Source organism: Terrapene carolina, unplaced genomic scaffold (genome assembly GCF_002925995.2).
Source record: "Terrapene carolina triunguis isolate 2854851 unplaced genomic scaffold, T_m_triunguis-2.0 Scaffold89, whole genome shotgun sequence".
Lineage (NCBI taxonomy): Eukaryota > Metazoa > Chordata > Testudines > Emydidae > Terrapene > Terrapene triunguis.
Window position 1 is genome coordinate 5,210,853 of NW_020664440.1, and position 17,281 is coordinate 5,228,133.

At 46.9% G+C, this 17,281-nt stretch overlaps 1 protein-coding gene across 1 annotated transcript in view; it reads right to left on the reverse strand.

Annotated features, from left to right (window-relative positions):
• The window catches only part of LOC113406309 (membrane-associated guanylate kinase, WW and PDZ domain-containing protein 1-like), a 181,728-nt gene that overhangs the window by 2,348 nt on the left and 162,099 nt on the right, over nt 1-17,281 (reverse strand). The gene's annotated exons all lie outside the window — the stretch shown is intronic.

Below are 17,281 nucleotides of genomic sequence, written 5' to 3' on the forward strand. Positions count from 1 at the left end.
TCTATAAACTTGCCGCAAAGTCCACAACTAAAGCAGCAGATTGAGTGGTTACATTAATAAATTTTTTACTAATCTTGTACAACGTCAACAAGGACTTAACCATAACCCATAAATGCCATAAAGAAAGGAAGAATCAATACAAGACAAAGGCATTTCACTGAAAGACCTTCAAGAAGTAACAACGCAAAACCAAATAATTAAATGGGAGCAACTGGTGAAATATTAAATATGCACAGTTCAGGTGGTGTCTGCCCCTACACAGGTCCACAGGAGCCGTTGCCACCTGACAATTAGGGCCTGAAGCACAGCCTATGGAAGCCCGTAGGCAAAACTCCTACTAACTTCAATGAGCTGTGAATCAGGTTCTCAGTGCAAGGATCAGGAGTCTTTAGATGCATTGGAGGCACTAGGCACCTGAAAGGGACAAGGAACACCACTCTATGAACAAGCCAATAGAGTACACTAGGCGCATGGGAGCTGATGCACACCCTGCAAAGGACACAGCATGGGAGACACTACCTTGCACCTCAGGAGGAGTTGTGCCTGCCTCAGACACTGTTGTGGTGGTGCTTTAAGCTATACTGTAGCCATGGACATAGAACGAATCTCATGGTTTGCACCAGAAATGGAGATGCCAAAGATGGGAAATCATGAAACAAGAAGTACATGAATGTATGTAGGGCTCTCTCCTTGGAAAGTATTTCATACAATGTGTCTTCTCTCCTCAACTCTGTGCAGCCTCTTATCTAACTTTTTTTAAATATGGATTTTGTCTTTTAATTATGCAAAGGTGGCCAGGCTTCCTGGATAGGAACTTTGCTTTAAACTGAAACAAAGATGGATCTTATCAATCTATCCAAAGTACGTCGAAGGCGCCTATCACTGTAGTATCTAATCTTCCTTCTCTTTGTGCAGCCGCTTTCCCATATTTATTAATTAAGCTAACAATACTCAGCCTCATTGCAAATGAAACTGGAGACAGTTTTTAGATAGCTTTGTAAGTGGTGACACATGTATCTCTGCAAGAAATTAACTAGATGTCTTCTCCTTGGGGATCATTTTTAAGACACATTTTCCATGTTATACTTGGGGAGGAGAAGAAGACCCTTTATTAAATGAGGCATTTCAACCAAATCTTATATCGCACGTGCCTGGATCTTGAACGTTTCTATCAAGCACAAGCCAATTGCACATCCTGAGGTCTGGTCTTTGCATTTTCACAGCAGTTTGCAGCAGAATACAATGCTGGAATATAACAAACTGTATAAAAATGACACCACAATCTTCGGTGCTGCCTTACATTATGTCACACATACTGCCTTGGGTGGTTGCCTGAAGTAGGGTGATAAAAAGCGGTTGTATTTGCCAAACAAGCAGTTGCTCATGGCTGAGACAAACCAGTTGTGCTCCCTGCTGGGCAACGAGAGCATAAGCAGATGGAGGGAAGAACATTTTCAGACTTTGGGCAGGGCTAAAATCCATCACTGGAGGAAGGGGTTGGCTTCAGAAAAAACATCACGTCTCTCAGCCCTGCTTTGATGTGCTGCTTTTCAGTGCAAGACTCCAAACATAAAGACACCGCTTAAGGTTCTGCACTGACCTTAACAGAAAAATTGGCACAGTTCTTAATGCCTGCTGTAAGAATCATTCAAGGAGAAAGGGCATGGACAATATGTTTCTAAAATGCATCCCAAGAGCAAGGCTATCAAAACTGCGTTCAGCAGGAGAGGTGAGCACTAAATTTTTACAGTTCAGTCTGAGACGGGGCGCTGGAACTATATTTACAGTGCGGGTGCTGAGAGCCATTGAACCAAACTGTAAACCCTGTATAGAATGGAAACCACTTCACGTCCGGGGGGCCGCCTTTATGAACCTGGACAGATGACAAAAGATTGCTACCATGGTCACAAGGAATATGAGCCTCTGCATTCACAGCGGTGCTGCATGCTGGAAATACTTCTACTGGGTTGTACTGGTTTATTGAGCCACTGCTGCTTCTCCCCACCTACAACCTACAATTCCTGTATTTTATATACACATAAATGCTGCAGGCTCCTCAGCACTTCACTTTGATTCCCTCCGATGCCATTGTGAACTACTCATCCTGCTCCACATCGCAAGATATTCTTTTTTTTAATACCACCTTGCATAATTCCCTCAAGAGCTGCTGAAGTTCTTAATCTTACGAAGCAGACAACCAAGTCTCCCGTTTGGGGTGGGCTGGCCCAGAAGCATCCCCGGTATACTGATCATCAGAATACCACACAGTTAGCAAAACGACTAGAGAAACAGATTATCCGATAAACTATCAAGCACTGTCATAGCAGAAAGTCCATTCTTTATCCAGTTCATTAAAGTATTATGACCGAGATCACTGCTGCTTGCTGCTCTCACTAAGGTTTAAATGCTGGTTTCTACTGATGGGTTACGCAGGGGGGTGTAAATTGGTGGGCTTGAACCACAATATGTCTGGATCTTGGCAGACGCACTGTCAGCCCAAAGTTTAACTTGATCCTGGGTTAGGGGAAGAGCGAAACCACCATCCATCCCTGCCTCCAGTGTGCAGGTGATTTCTGAAGGGACTTGAAATCTAAGGTTTGGCAGGCATAAAGCAACGGAGGTGGACCATGAGATGCTGAGCTCTTGAGGGAGCTAAATATGCTCATAACCTCTCAAGACCATAGTTTTAGCCATTAGTGTAGATTGGGGCCTTCCATCTCTCCCCGCCGTCCCCTCCCAATTTAAAAAAAGCAAATTCCTTCTCAAAGAACGTCTGGTAACCAGTATGTAATGCAGCATATTTGTCTGTTTTCACAGACACCATTAAAAGTGTTGCTAACACGTGATGAAATGCAGGACTTCATACCGCACCATTAGAATATAACAGACAGCCCATCTAATGCAGTTTAGAGATGCACAATAGTGCATGAACCACAATGTGTCAACTCCACTACAAATTCACTGAAAGTCTGTGCGATTGCTTCCGTACAGTTATAGGATAGGGAACACATTCTATGTGGGATTGATCTACATGAGGTTTGGACAGCAGCATTACTCATAGCGGTGAAGCCACAAGAGAATTATGGGGGTCCTTTCCAAGGAGCACTACTAATAAAATCTTAATACCGCAACCGACCAGCATGTATTCTGTGTATGCCACATATTTTGCAGAAAGAGTATTTTAGAGAGCTTTTAAAACTTTTTCTGAATACTGTTTTTTCATATTCCTCTGACTGCAAATCCAAAGTGCACGGATCTGAGAAGAGAAAAATTAATTGTAAAAGTGTAGAACCACAAAAATTATATTTGCATTTGTGCGTGGGCACACAAGCATACCAGGGTTGCCAGATGTCCAGTTTTCAACCGGAACACCAGGTTGAAAGGGGACCCTTGCAGCTCTGGTCAGCACCGCTGACCAAGCCATTAAAAGTCTGGTTGGCCCACACTGGGGCTCAGAAGGGGGTGCGGGCGCTGGGCAGCCGAGCTGGGGCAGGGGATTGGGCTCAGGGTGCAGGCTCTGGGTGGCGCTCACCTCAGGTGCCTCCCAGAAAGCAGCAACATCTCCCTGCAGCTCCTAGGCAGAGGCGCAGCCAGGGGAGCTCCGAGTGCTGGCCCCAAGCGCCGCCCCTGAATGCCATCTCTACAGATCCCATTGGCCGGGTGCTGTGGCCAATGGGAGCTGCGGGGGTGGAACTGTCACTCAAGCGCAGCATGTGGACCCCCTGGCCATGCCTCCGCCTAGGAGCCTCAGGGACCGCTTCCCGGGAGGCGCCTTAGCCCATAGCCGCCTCCTGCACCCTGAACTCCTCATTTCTTGCTCCACCCTGGCGCCTGCACCCCCAACCAGAGCCCTCACCCCTCCTGCATCCCAACCCCCTGCCCAAGTCTGGAGCCCCCTCCCACATCCTGAACCCCTCATTTATGGCCCCCACTCTGGAGCCCACACCCCCAGCCCAGAATCTGGACTCCCCAACCCCCCTGCCCCAACTCTGCTGCCTGCAGCTCGCACCCCGAACCCCCTCCTGCACCCCAACCCCCCTGCCCCACATGGTGAAAGTGCACGAGTGAGCGAGGGAGGGAGGAGTGAGTGGGGACTGGGCCTCAGATAAGGGGTGTGGCGGGGGGGGGGGCAAGGGTGTTCGGTTTTCTGCAAATAGAAAGTTGGTAACCCTAACACACACACACACACACACACACACACACACACTTTCATGCTCCTATAGCATGTAGGAATTTAAGGTCTGATCTTTTCAGGGAAGAAGCAAATAGAAATATAGAAATCTGTTTCTATGAATGACACAGAACACCCATTACTAGCTACCCAGGGTGGTATTCTGGGACTGAACATTACCCATAATGCACCTCCGGCCACTAATTTTGATGTGAAGGGAAATTCCACATTTGCTGAAAAAGAGGAAAACATTTCTATTCAGACTGCAAACTCCTTGGTGCAGAGACCTTTTCTTGTTCTGGGTTTGTACAGCGCCTAACACAATGGATCCTGGTTCATGACTAGGGCTCCTAGGAGCGGCAGTGGTGGTGATGATGACAAAGCAGGGAGGTAACATGGTCTAGTAGGCAAGGCATTGGCTTCGGTGTCCCAGTTTTGCCACTGACCTGCTGTGTGAACCTGGGCAAGTCACTGCATTCCTCCGTTTTCCCTCCAAATCTTTGCCTTTGTGTTGCCTGATTACATTAGGAGGGACAGCTCAGTGGTTTGAGCATTGGCCTGCTAAACCCAGGGTTATGAGTTCAATCCTTGAGGGGGCCACTTGGGGATCTGGGGCAAAATTAGTACTTGGTGCTGCTAGTGAAGGCAGGGGGCTGGACTCGATGACCTTTCAGGGTCCCTTCCAGTTCTAGGAGATAGGTATATCTCCATATATTATTATAAGGTCTCTGAGATAGGGACTGTCTTTCATTGTCTAACAGAGTCCTAATCTCCCTTGGGACCACTGAACGCTACTATAATACAAATAATTAACATGGCTCTTTTTAACTGTTAAAAATGGTGATTCTCTTTTAAAAAAATGCTTCCCAGTAGTTTTGAGTTGAATAATCAAGATAACACTCACATGCTAGATTTTTTTTTTTTAAAACCACCACACACATTGGCTTAAACTGCAAACAATTAAATTCAAAAATAATTCAAAAGGGGTATCTGAATGCGTCAGCGGTGTTTTCCCAGACCCTTTTTAGTTCCTTGGTGAGTGACAAGGTACAAAAAACAGCCTGCTGATGAATTTAGTGTTTATACCACAAACTCAGTCATAAAAACAATGCTTTAAAAAGAACACAAAATACTGTGATACATTCGTGATGGCGGATAAAAATGAGCTTTAGTAATAGCAATAGGATCCAAAACTAAATTATTAAGCAGCGGTATGTTTGTGTTCAAAGGTTCACACGACTATAGCCACCATAGTTTCTATATGTAACTGTCACTCTAATAATTAGTTACAGTACTATTACCGCAGCCAAAAATTATAAATCTCTATGAATTAATGGTATATAATGTAATAAAAGATAAAAAAACCTTTCAATCTTTTCAAAATCTTACCTTCCCCAAACCTACAGTGTGTACCAGTTCCAGACTTATTTAAAAATCCATGTTATTTTAGCAGCAGTAGCTTATACTGGCAGCTTTTTGAACCAAGTCGCATGGGAAGGAAATGGGTTTCCTAACATCCACTTCTTCCCAAGGCCAAAAAATATCATGACCAAATAAATCTTGATCGCAACCTTAGCTGTAGACTAGTGCTGATAAAATACTAAGCCGCAGAAGAGGATGCCAAAAAATCTTAGACCAATAACGTACTCACAAGGCTGGAAACAAATGTAGAACGGTCCAAGGAGAGCAGCAAATTTCACATACATGCAATTCAAATTATCAACCAGGCATTTTGGATAGCAAGTGTTTGTTCAGCTGTTTCAGTGCAACATTGACCAGCAAATGATTTCAATTACCTGGGTTTCCTATTAACTCTGAAAACATTTTGCATTGATAATTTCCACACTAAGAGGTTCCAAATGTTTGGCGAAATCACGCTTTGTTTCATTGCCACCAGATTGCTATGCTGTGCCATGCATCCTGTCCTTCCATCCAGACCTCAGCGTTCAGGCCCAGACTGTGCAGAGCAGGTAGCAATGTTGCAGCTCCAAATAACTCTTGGATGTTTAACGAAGTAATTGAGGACGGTCCAAGATGGGCAATGTTCAGATCCGCTGAGCACCTACAGTTCAGGTCAAAGTCAAGGGAGGCCATGCTGGAAGGCACTTCAAGAGTTACTGGATATCTCACCGCAGCAGAAAGCAGCCCAGACACTGGTCACTTTCAGGTGGCTACTAATGAAATACTTATCCCTGTTTCAACCACGTGCCTTGGTGTAATCCTTGCTCCTGTTCCCACCACAGGAAGTTAAGACTTGAAAAATGCTTCTCTCTCTGTTGGGAAGTGCTCCTGTGTGTTGGGTCTGTGCACAACGGTTGATTTACCATCCACCGCAGGACTTGGGGAGAAATTCCTTGCCAGAGAGAGGAGGAATGTTGACCAGGTGAGCGTTCAAGTCAAGCCTATGAGGCCATTGCCTCCTTTCCTGAAGGGAAGGGAGCTGCCGGGAGAATGAAAGGAACAGAATAGCTCAAGCACTGGTCCTTTAACAGGAGAAGAGAGGAGGATGGGAAATCAGGAAGGCGGGAAGCAGAGCGGCTGCTGGGTTGCAGCAGTGGAGGTGCAAAGCCTGCATTACAGCAATGTCTGTCGCTGCAATGATGGGACCAGTCTAACGGATAATTACGTAACCCTTCCTAAGCATCATTCGGCCAGCAGTCTCCATCTTTCTACGGACACGAATTGCAAAGAAAAAGCTATTGAGACAGAAGAATCATCTCTATTGGCACAATTCACGGAGCCTTCCTGTGTGGAATGTTAAGATGTCAGGAATGGAATTTTTCAGCACTAAGCCAAGTTTTGACAAAGTGATAAAAACTATATGTGAACTTCAAGGCGAGTGAAAAACGCCCAAGTGACAGCCCTGAAGATTCATGCCAACTGCTGATCAACCAAAAGGAGTCAGCAGGGGCCTTCATCTCTAACATGGGGGGGAGGTGGGGGGGAGATCACCCATCTTTGGGGCTGAGAGGGGAATTCAGGCTCCAGGACCTTTCTACTCAAGGCCTCTTTGCTAAGCTGCCCATTTGTGCCACTTGTGGTGATGGACTTTGTGATGCGTAGAGCCCTGGGCGGATACAAAAATGTGTATCCGCATCTGATCCGCAATCCGCAAAAACTGTCTGCGGCTTTGCGGGGCTGTACTTACTGTGGCCGGGCTGACGCTCCAAGCCCACCCACCCCCACTCTGGCCAGAGCCACGCTGGCACCTGTGGGGAGCTGGGTCCCTCCACCTGCCCTGGTCTGGATTCTCACTGGCAACACAAAAAAAGGCTCTATATTCTAGATCTACCAGCCTCACCCAACCACCCAGTACCCACAGACGAAAAGCACTGGAAATCTCCATTCTATCAACAAACTAGTTAGCATGCATAACTAAGGAAGCAACAGATGAATGAGCAAATCAAGGCCTACAGATCCACTGCCAGGGGAATAAAAATCCCCCTCACTGCATAAAAATCTAGGAATACGCTGTCAAAGTGAGCAAGAACAAAGTACTGGTGCTAGTAAATGTCTGAGGGTTGCCATTCTGGATACCCATTAAGGGTTTATATTTACATTGTAAATTTTTTTATTGTATTCTGCACAGAGTAATTGTAACACTATGATCATGCCCTTTAACCGGTTTTTATAGGAAATTTAAAGGCTGAAAAACAGTAGTGGTACTATTAAAGACATCCACGTTTTGCCATCTCACAATAATGGCATGTTACAGAGCCATGAAAAAGAAAAAATGATGACAGTGTTAACCTGTAATAATTACATTAATATAGAGAAAGTAGCACCAGAGAAATTATGGAGGGGAAGATACTAAAATATCCTTGTCTAGTTAAAGCACCAGCATAACCTTTCAGAGAATATAACTGCAACGTACATGAAGGATACAATCAATTATTTCAGAGTTCGTGATTACCACCTGTCCTTATTTAAATGGGCACCAGTTATCACACTTTTTTGTCCAGAGTCCAAAAATATAAGGGATATAAATTGTAGGTATAAAATGATAACATTATTTGTTATCGTTCCATTACAGAGTTTGGGCCTAGTTCTTTCTAGGGTATCTGTCATCCCCTGGGATTAAGAAACTAAAGGTTCGTCTACTCTTGGGAATTTACTGGAATAAATATTTTGGTATAAAGCCTGGATGTGGACAATCCACATCCAAAGTGGATTAAGCTAAACTGGAAAAAAGGTACTCTAGAGTAAGTGTCCACATCACTAGTTCGGAATAGCTATTTCAGTAAATTTTCAAGTATACCCAAGCCCAAGCAGTAGACTAGAGTCAGCAAGTTTTCAAACCCGCAGATACTGAACGTAAGACAGGGTGCCCACCCCATTGGAAAAGGCAACTTTTCACTCATCATTTCTCCCCCCACCTGAAACTGTCCCGGAATGGAAGCTAGCTATCTGGAAATCCCCTGAAGAAGTCAGGCAGCATGGGGTCATCCAAAGCACTACCTCCACTAGAAGATAATGTTATGTAAGGGGCGGGGGAGAAAAGGGGGATAAAGGTCTGTTGGAAAGAAGAAGGCTCAGAAGACAAAGGTGTGCCAGTTGGTGGATAGGCCAAACACAAGCATGTCCCATAGCAGAATTTTTTTCTCCATTGCTGTTCCACTCCAATTCCAGAGATATTTGGATTCTTCTGTTTATGAAACTTCACAGCAAGGGACAGATACTCCAATGCAGTTCCTTCAGAAAACAAAAAGTTTCTCAAAAGCCAAATCTATAGTGCAGGTGCTGACACAGATTTTGATCTCGTACCAGTGTGAATTCATAATTTGACTGAAGACCTCTGATCCTAAAATTTACCTTGTCACGTCTGTGCAACCATCTTCTCCGAGGACTGAGGCACTAAGTTAAATGACCAGCTCTTCTGACATTTTACCACCCTGATCCTCAGACAAGTAAAGAAAGTTTTGAAGACTCTGTTACCCTAGCACCTAATTAAATGGCTTACGCTTTCTGAATGAAAACATATGCTCACTCTTTCTGAGGACTCACTGAGTTTATTACATCTTTTTATGGGGAGGATAAATTTTTCAGCCCTGTTTGCATCTCTTTTGAAAAAGCACTGGGAAAAACTGCTCAGGGACAAAAACTCCACAGCAATTTCTGCCCACAGAACAAAACCAAAGAAGAGCCTCAAAAGAGAACAGATGTTAAACACAACCTTGTTGGAATTTCTCTCTGCTTCTCCTGGAAAGGGACCAAAGAACAACTAATCCTACTTATACATGCTTTATTCACTCATTGATTACATCAAACATAAAGCTCTCAGAATGTTTGACACCTAGTCAGGCCTTCTGGTCTAACCCTTAACCTCATGGAGTGTATTTTTCAAGTACAGCACAAAATGTAAACTAAACTCTGAACTCTCAGCAATGAAGGCTGCTGCCCCAGGCTTGGCTAGTCTCATTTTATAGTTAGATTGCAAGTTTTGGGGGGCAGGGACCATCTTTTTGTTCTGTGTTTACACAGCATCTAGCACAATGGGGTCTTGGTGCGTGATTGGAGCTCACAGGCACAACAACAATACAAACAACAACAAGTTCTGTTCTGGTTGATTCTTTTCCTGACTTAGATGTTCTCCCAGCCACTGCATTTTGGGAGTCTGATTTAAAATAGGGGTTTTTTTTAGTTTGTTTTTAATTCTGACAAAATAATGACACTGCACTAACTGTCTACTTTTGACTATTACCCAATGGTTAATCGTTGCAATAGAGAATGTTATGTAGATAATGACACAATACCAGGGGTTCTCAAACTGGGAGTCGTGACCCCTCAGGAGGTCGCAAGTTGGTTACATGGGGGCCGTGAGTTGTCAGCCCTGTGGGGCTGACTACCCCGATCCCCCATTAAATTAAATTAACCCCCCCACACACAGACACCGTTTTTAATTTATGTGGGGAAGGGGTCACACTCAGAGGCTTGCTGTATGAAAGAGGTCACCAGTACAAAAAGTTTGAAAACCACTGCACAATATGGTATTTATGAAGCAGTTATCAGCAGAACAATTTGTACAGGAGCAACATTAAATGTGACATCCTTAAAAATTCAAGTAACTAAAAACTTCAGCACCTTATGCCTTTAATGAAAAGTGCTTGCATAACACTTCAGATTCCTATTCCACGGGGTGTAAGTAGAATAAAGCAAAAGAAGGTGGGAAACCTCTGGCAATTTGATGAAAGAGTGCAAACAAATCTACAGTCTATGTGATGACTGCCATCTCTGGGGCCACACGGGGGACTGAACTGGGGAACTCCAGAGCTAAAAGCACGTGCTGCTACAGCATGAGCTAAAAAGAGACGAGGCTCTGCAACTGTGGTTGTAACAACTTATATCCTCTGTAGATCGACCCAGGGGAACTAAAACACACACTTGCTGGGGGTTACTGCCTTCTACTGTATATCAAGGATCAATGGCTCCACTTCCAGAAGCTAGCGGTCCATGACACAATGGACTGTGTGATGCATATGGGAAGGCAACATTTGTTATTACCTACTTATCTCAGCCTATATAAAAAGCCTCAGCGTCATCTAAGGCCTGGTCTACACTAGGCTTTTATGTCGACTTTAGCGCCGTTATATCGAATTAACCCTGCACCCGTCCACACCAGGAAGCCATTTAGTTCGACATAAAGCTCTCTTTAAATCGATTTCTGTAATCCTCCCCAACGAGAGGATTAGCGCTAAATTCGACATGGCCATATCGAATTAGGCTAGGTGTGGATGGAAATCGACGGTAATAGCTCCGGGAGCTATCCCACAGTGCACCACTCTGTTGACGCTCTGGACAGCAGTCCGAGCTCGGATGCTCTGACCAGCCACACCCCCGGGAAAATTTGAATTCATTTTCATTTTCCTGTCTGGGCAGTTTGAATCTCAGTTCCTCTTTGGACATCGAGGGGAGCTCAGCAGCAGTGGCAACTATGCAGAGCTCTCCAGCAGAGATGGCCGTGCAATCTAATAGAAAGAGGGCCCCAGCATGGACTGATCGGGAAGTCTTGGATCTCATCGCAGTGTGGGGCGATGAGTCCGTGCTTTCAGAGCTGCGCTCCAAAAGAAGGAATGCTAAGATCTACGAGAAGATCTCCAAAGCCATGGCAGAGAGAGGCTACAGCCGGGATGCAACGCAGTGCCGCGTGAAAATCAAGGAGCTGAGACAAGGCTACCAAAAAACCAAAGAGGCTAACGGACGCTCCGGATCCCAGCCCCACACATCCCGTTTCTACGAGGCACTGCATTCCATCCTGGGAGCGGCCGCCACCACTACCCCACCCCTGACCGTGGACTCCGAGGATGGGATCATGTCCGCGGCCGGTTCCTCGTCGGACATGACAGCGGACGGGGAAGATGAAGAAGGAGATGAGGAGGACGAGGCAGTCGACAGCGCTGGCACCGCTGATTTCCCCGACAGCCAGGAGCTCTTCATCACCCTTACCGAGATCCCGTACCAACCGTCCCCATCCCTTACCCCGGACACAGAATCAGGGGAAGGATCAAGCAGTAAGTGCTGTAAACATGTAAACATTTATTTAAAACAGAACGGTAATATTTATACTATTAACAATGTACATTTATAAAAGTTCTGTAAACTAGTAAAAAAATAATCAGGTATAAAACAGGAATATTTACAAAGGTAACAAATGGGTTTTCATGATTTCTCTGTCTTAGGCTCTTCTCAATTTAGTCCCAAGTGTTTTAAAAAATTTTCACAATGTCCGTTACTCCATGATTCCCAGGCCCAAGACGCTCCACTCCATAGTCCCAGTGCACCTACGAGAAAATCCGGTCAATGTGGCCGGGGATCGACGAGAAATCCTAGTAGGAGAACTCCTCGTAGGTCTCGTGGAGGTAGAGCTCAAGCCTGTTGATCAGGTTCCGGGGTAGGGCGATCTTAGTGGGCCCTCCGTGGTAGCAGACATGCCCCCTCCACGCCACAATCAAGTACTCCGGGATCATGGCCCGACATAGCATGGCGGCATACGGCCCCGGTTTCTGCATGCTTTCCCGCAGCATGCGTTCTCTCTGGGTGTCCGGGATCCTCAGAAGGGTGATGTCGCTCGTGACGCCCTGCTTTGAATTAGGGAGGGGAATGTTAGTATTGGGACTGCTTTACAGCCACGCGGTGGAGGGAGAGGGGCAGCATACAGGGATCTTTCCCTGGGACAGCCGCGAGGGGGTGGGACAGGGGCAGAGTTGATGCTGTCCTGATTGCTGGCAGCAGAGACTGGCATTGCTTTCAATGTGAAAGGAGGCCAGTGCTACTGCTGGAGTTTTAAGCAGCCACAAGTCTGCGGCTTACCATTATTGCCCGCTCCAGAAGTTCAGGTCTCCAGCCACGCTTCTCAGATCACTCCAAGACCTCCGCAAGTCCACAGGCACTGAAGGCGACGGCCGAAAATTCGACCTTGTCCTGAGTGCGCATGTGAGAGGTGCAGTGCATGGTCTTGTTCACAGAGAAAGACTAGGTTCTTTGTATACAATTTCATTTATCTGTCTCAGGAATTCACTCCCTTTTCACAATTCACACAGACACATCTGCGACTGTCTCCCAACCCAGCCTGTCAGCACACTCCCAGAGGCTAGCGCAGATTAGGCGGAGGAAGAAGAAGACGCGTGAAGACATGTTCTCAGAACTAATGGGATGCTCCCGAGCCCAGGCAGCCCAGCAGACACAGTGGAGGGAGAACTTGTCACAAATGCACCGAGCAGTCATGGAACGGGAGGAGAGGTGGCGTCAGGAGGACCAACAGGCTACTGAAAAGCTGCTTGGACTAATGAGGGAGCAAACGGACACGCTCCGGCGCCTTGTGGATGTTCTGCAAGACCGGAGGCAGGAGGACAGAGCCCCGCTGCAGTCTATCTGTAACCGCCCTCACCCGCCACCAAGTCCCACACCACCCTCACCCAAACTCCAAAGAAGGAGGGGCGGCAAGGGCCGTTAAAACTTTCAGTCAACCCCTGCAGACTGCTCTAGCACTAGAAGGCTGACATTCCCCAAAATTTCATAAGTCCTTTCCTACCCACCTCACACAAGCCCCCGTCCAAGTTTCACCCCCCACGTTTCATGTCTGGTTCGCAATAAAATGTTTGTTTCTCTCCATTACTGTTTCAGTCAGGTTCTTTTGAGGGAGAGTCTGTCTGGAGGGGGGGAAGGGGCTTGGTAATTGGGCAGGACAGTGACCTTTAGCAGGGTACAGAGGCGGTGTCAGGTCCAGCATCAGGACACATACACAGTGCAGTCACTGGTTACCCTGGTCAGTCTGGGAGGTGTTTTTCATGTTCTCCATTGAAATAACCAGTCCACCAGTGCGGAGCCTGGCATTCCGGGAGTTTAGAAGCATCATTTGCATCAGAACACTGAACCCGCCCCCCGCCACAGTCTGCGTCCCCGGTTTAAAATATTCCCGCGAAAACAGCAACACAGACAACGGTGTTCATTAACAAAATCGAAATGATTTTATTTTTTGGGAAGGGGAAGGGGGTGAAGGGGGTATGTAACTGGAGAGGATAGTCAAAATGAACTGGGTAAAGAAACGGGGGCAGGTTCAGCTTTTCTGTCCACAAACTGAAAAGTCACTGGTTGCCCTGCTCACTCAGGAACCTAGCTTTCAAAGCCTCCCGGATGCACAGGGCGTCCCGCTGGGATCTTCTAATGGCCCGGCTGTCTGGCTGGACGTAACCAGCAGCCAGGCTATTTGCCTCAACCTCCCACCCCGCCATAAAGGTCTCCCCCTTGCTCTCACACAGATTGTGGAGCACACAGCAAGCTGCAATAACGATGGGGATATTGGTTTCACTGAGATCACAGCGAGTCAGTAAGCTTCTCCATCTCCCTTTGAGACGGCCAAAAGCACACTCCACTACCATTCTGCACTTGCTCAGCCGGTAGTTGAACAGTTCTTTTTCTGTGTCCAGGGCGCCAGTATAGGGCTTCATGAGCCAGGGCATTAGCGGGTAGGCTGGGTCCCCGAGGATGACTGTAGGCATCTCCACATCCCCAAGAGTTATTTTGTGGTCTGGGAAGTAAATACCTTCCTGCAGCCGTCTAAACAGACCAGAGTTCCTGAACACGCGAGCGTCATGAACCTTGCCCGGCCATCCGACGTAGATGTTTGTAAACCGTCCCCGATGGTCCACCAGTGCTTGCAGCACCATTGAAAAGTAGCCCTTTCTATTGATGTACTGGCTGGCCTGGTGGTCCGGTCCCAGGATAGGGATGTGAGTCCCATCGATAGCCCCACCGCAGTTTGGGAATCCCATCGCGGCAAAGCCATCTATGATGACCTGCGCGTTTCCCAGGGTCACTACCTTTGGGAGCAGTACCTTCACGATTGCCTTGGCTACTTGCATGACAACAACCCCCACGGTAGATTTGCCCACACCAAAGTGGTTCGCGACTGACCGGTAGCTGTCCGGCGTTGCAAGCTTCCAGAGGGCTATGGCCACTCGCTTCTGGACAGTGAGGGCTGCTCGCATGCGGGTGTCCTTGCGCTTCAGGGCAGGGGACAGCAAGTCACAAAGTTCCAGGAAAGTCCCCTTCCGCATGCGAAAGTTTCGCAGCCACTGGGATTCATCCCAGACCTGAAGCACTATACGGTCCCACCAGTCCGTGCTTGTTTCCCGGGCCCAGAATCGCCGTTCAACAAAATCCACATGCCCCATTGCCACCGTGATGTCCTGGGCGCTGGGGCTCGTGGTTTCTGACAGCTCTGTGCCACTCTCCGACTTCAGGCTCTCACGGCGGTGCCGTAGCCTCCTCGCCCGATTTCTCTGCATCTGCCTCAGGGAAAGGTGTATGATAAGCTGCGAGGTGTTGAGAACGGCCACAAGTGCAGCGATGGTCGCAGCGTGATCCATGATCGCAGTGCTGTGGCGTCCGCGCTGTCACTGACCAGAAAAGTGCGCGAACTGATTTCCCGCCGGCGCTTTCATGGAGGGAGGGAGGGCGTTAGTGACAGACGGATGACGACAAATTTTTTTTACCCAGAAGGCATTGGCGGCTCGACCCAGAATTCCGATGGGCAGCGGGGACTGCGGGAACTGTGGGATAGCTGCCCACAGTGCACCGCTTCCAATATCGACGCTCGCCCCGTTAGTGTGGACTCACAAAGTCGAATTACTGTCCTTAGTGTGTCCTTAGTGTGGACACACACGTTCGACTTTGCAATATCGATTCCACATATTCGATTTAAGTAAAATCGAATTACCCTTGTAGTGTAGACATACCCTTATACACACAATCCATCTATACAATAGGAAACACAGTTCAAAGGAAGCCCACCCCACATAAAATCTTCAGCCTGACAATTACATACTGAAGAAATAGCCCATGGGTAAAATGCAACAAAAGTTCAGACCAAATTCAGCTTCATCTGAACATATTAAGAACCACAATAAGAGAGGGTATACGGTCATCTCAGTCCCTGGGAAACTCCAGCTTCCCTCTTGTAAAGGTGGTAAATCGTAGTCAATACAGTTTATATAGTTCTGGGCTTTTGGAGATGCCAGAAAGCCTTACTCACAGCCTCTTACAGTTTGACAGGAATCACTCGTCTCCTCTCACTTGTCTGATGGAAAATCATTTTTGAGATTTTAACTTATTTCAAAGTCATAGAGTCATAGAAGATCATGGTTGGAAGGGACCTCAGGAGGTCATCTAGTCCAACCCCCTGCTCAAAGCAGGACCAATCCCCAGACAGATTTTTACCCCAGTTCCCTAAATGGCCCCCTCAAGGATTGAACTCACAACCCTGGGTTTAGCAGGCCAATGCTCAAACCACTGAGCTATCCCTCCCCCTTAGTATGGATCCGCAGTCGTGAGCTGTCGGGTTTCCTCGTTGGGAAACTAGGTCTGTCACCCAACGCATGCTGCAGTTGGGATCAATTGTTAGGGTTGGGTGGTCACATCTGAGAGAGGACACAGAAAACTGACACTTGGGCATATGCAGAACTATTTAGTGGATAGGTAGTGCTCAGAATCCACAGTGATGAGAGCAGTAAGAACCTGAATAGAACAAAAAAAGCTGCAAGCTTTACTGACTCCAATTCCAGACAGGCAGGCAAAGCTTACCTTGCCTAACCATAAAGGAGCCTCTCCAATGTTCACAAAAGATCATCTCTGCTAAGCATCTAATTTCCAATAGTCCCTCGGGTGCTAACTTAGCTTAAGTTTCACTACATTAAGCACACGGCACGTTCCTTAGAGGCAGGAGAGCTCGTCTTATTAAGAAAGGACACTTCTTACCTGGTCACTCTCCGGTGATGGATATGGGGATATATATACACTTCCAATTAGGTGGACTAATTTTTAACCAAGCCCAGTGAGTTTTAGTTAACTAAAAGAAGTTGCAGGCTTGGTGAGCATTCTTAGCACCTCATAGAAAGCACTCAACACCACGTAGGATCAGGCTGTTTTTAAAAAGCAGCCCAAGAAATAGTGTCAAGACAATCTTCCCTTCTCTCTCACCAACTGGCCAGTCCCCTCATTAACTAGCTAGAAATGAGTCCAGAATGCACAACAACATGGAAATACCAAGAGGCTAGCGATAACTGAAGAGGACATTGCCTTCTCATATCAGCAGTAGGTAGGGTTCGAAATCTGTTTGCTCTATTTCATCACCCTTCATGGATTATTCGTCTTCAAACCACTTCTGAATACAACTCAGGTGTACACAAAGGGTAGGTCTACACTTACCCGGTAGTTCGGCGGCGAGCGATCGAACTTCTGGGTTCGACTTATCGCGTCTTGTCTGGACGCGATAAGTCGAACCCGGAAGTGCTCGCCGTCGACTGCGGTACTCTTGCTCGGCTAGAGGAGTACCGCGGAGTCGACAAGGGAGCCTGCCTGCCGCGTGTGGACCGAGGTAAGTTCAAACTAAGGTACTTCGAACTTCAGCTACGTTATTCACGTAGCTGAAGTTGCGTACCTTAGTTCGAATTGGGGGGTTAGTGTAGACCTGCCCAAAGGGAGAAGCAACATATAAACAACGGACTGAACATGAATGGAAACAGCCCTTTCTCCTTTAACATTTGCAAGGTGACCAAAACCATCACCAAAAAATTGGTCATGGAATCACCATCTTCTTGATGGTCTCCCCTCACC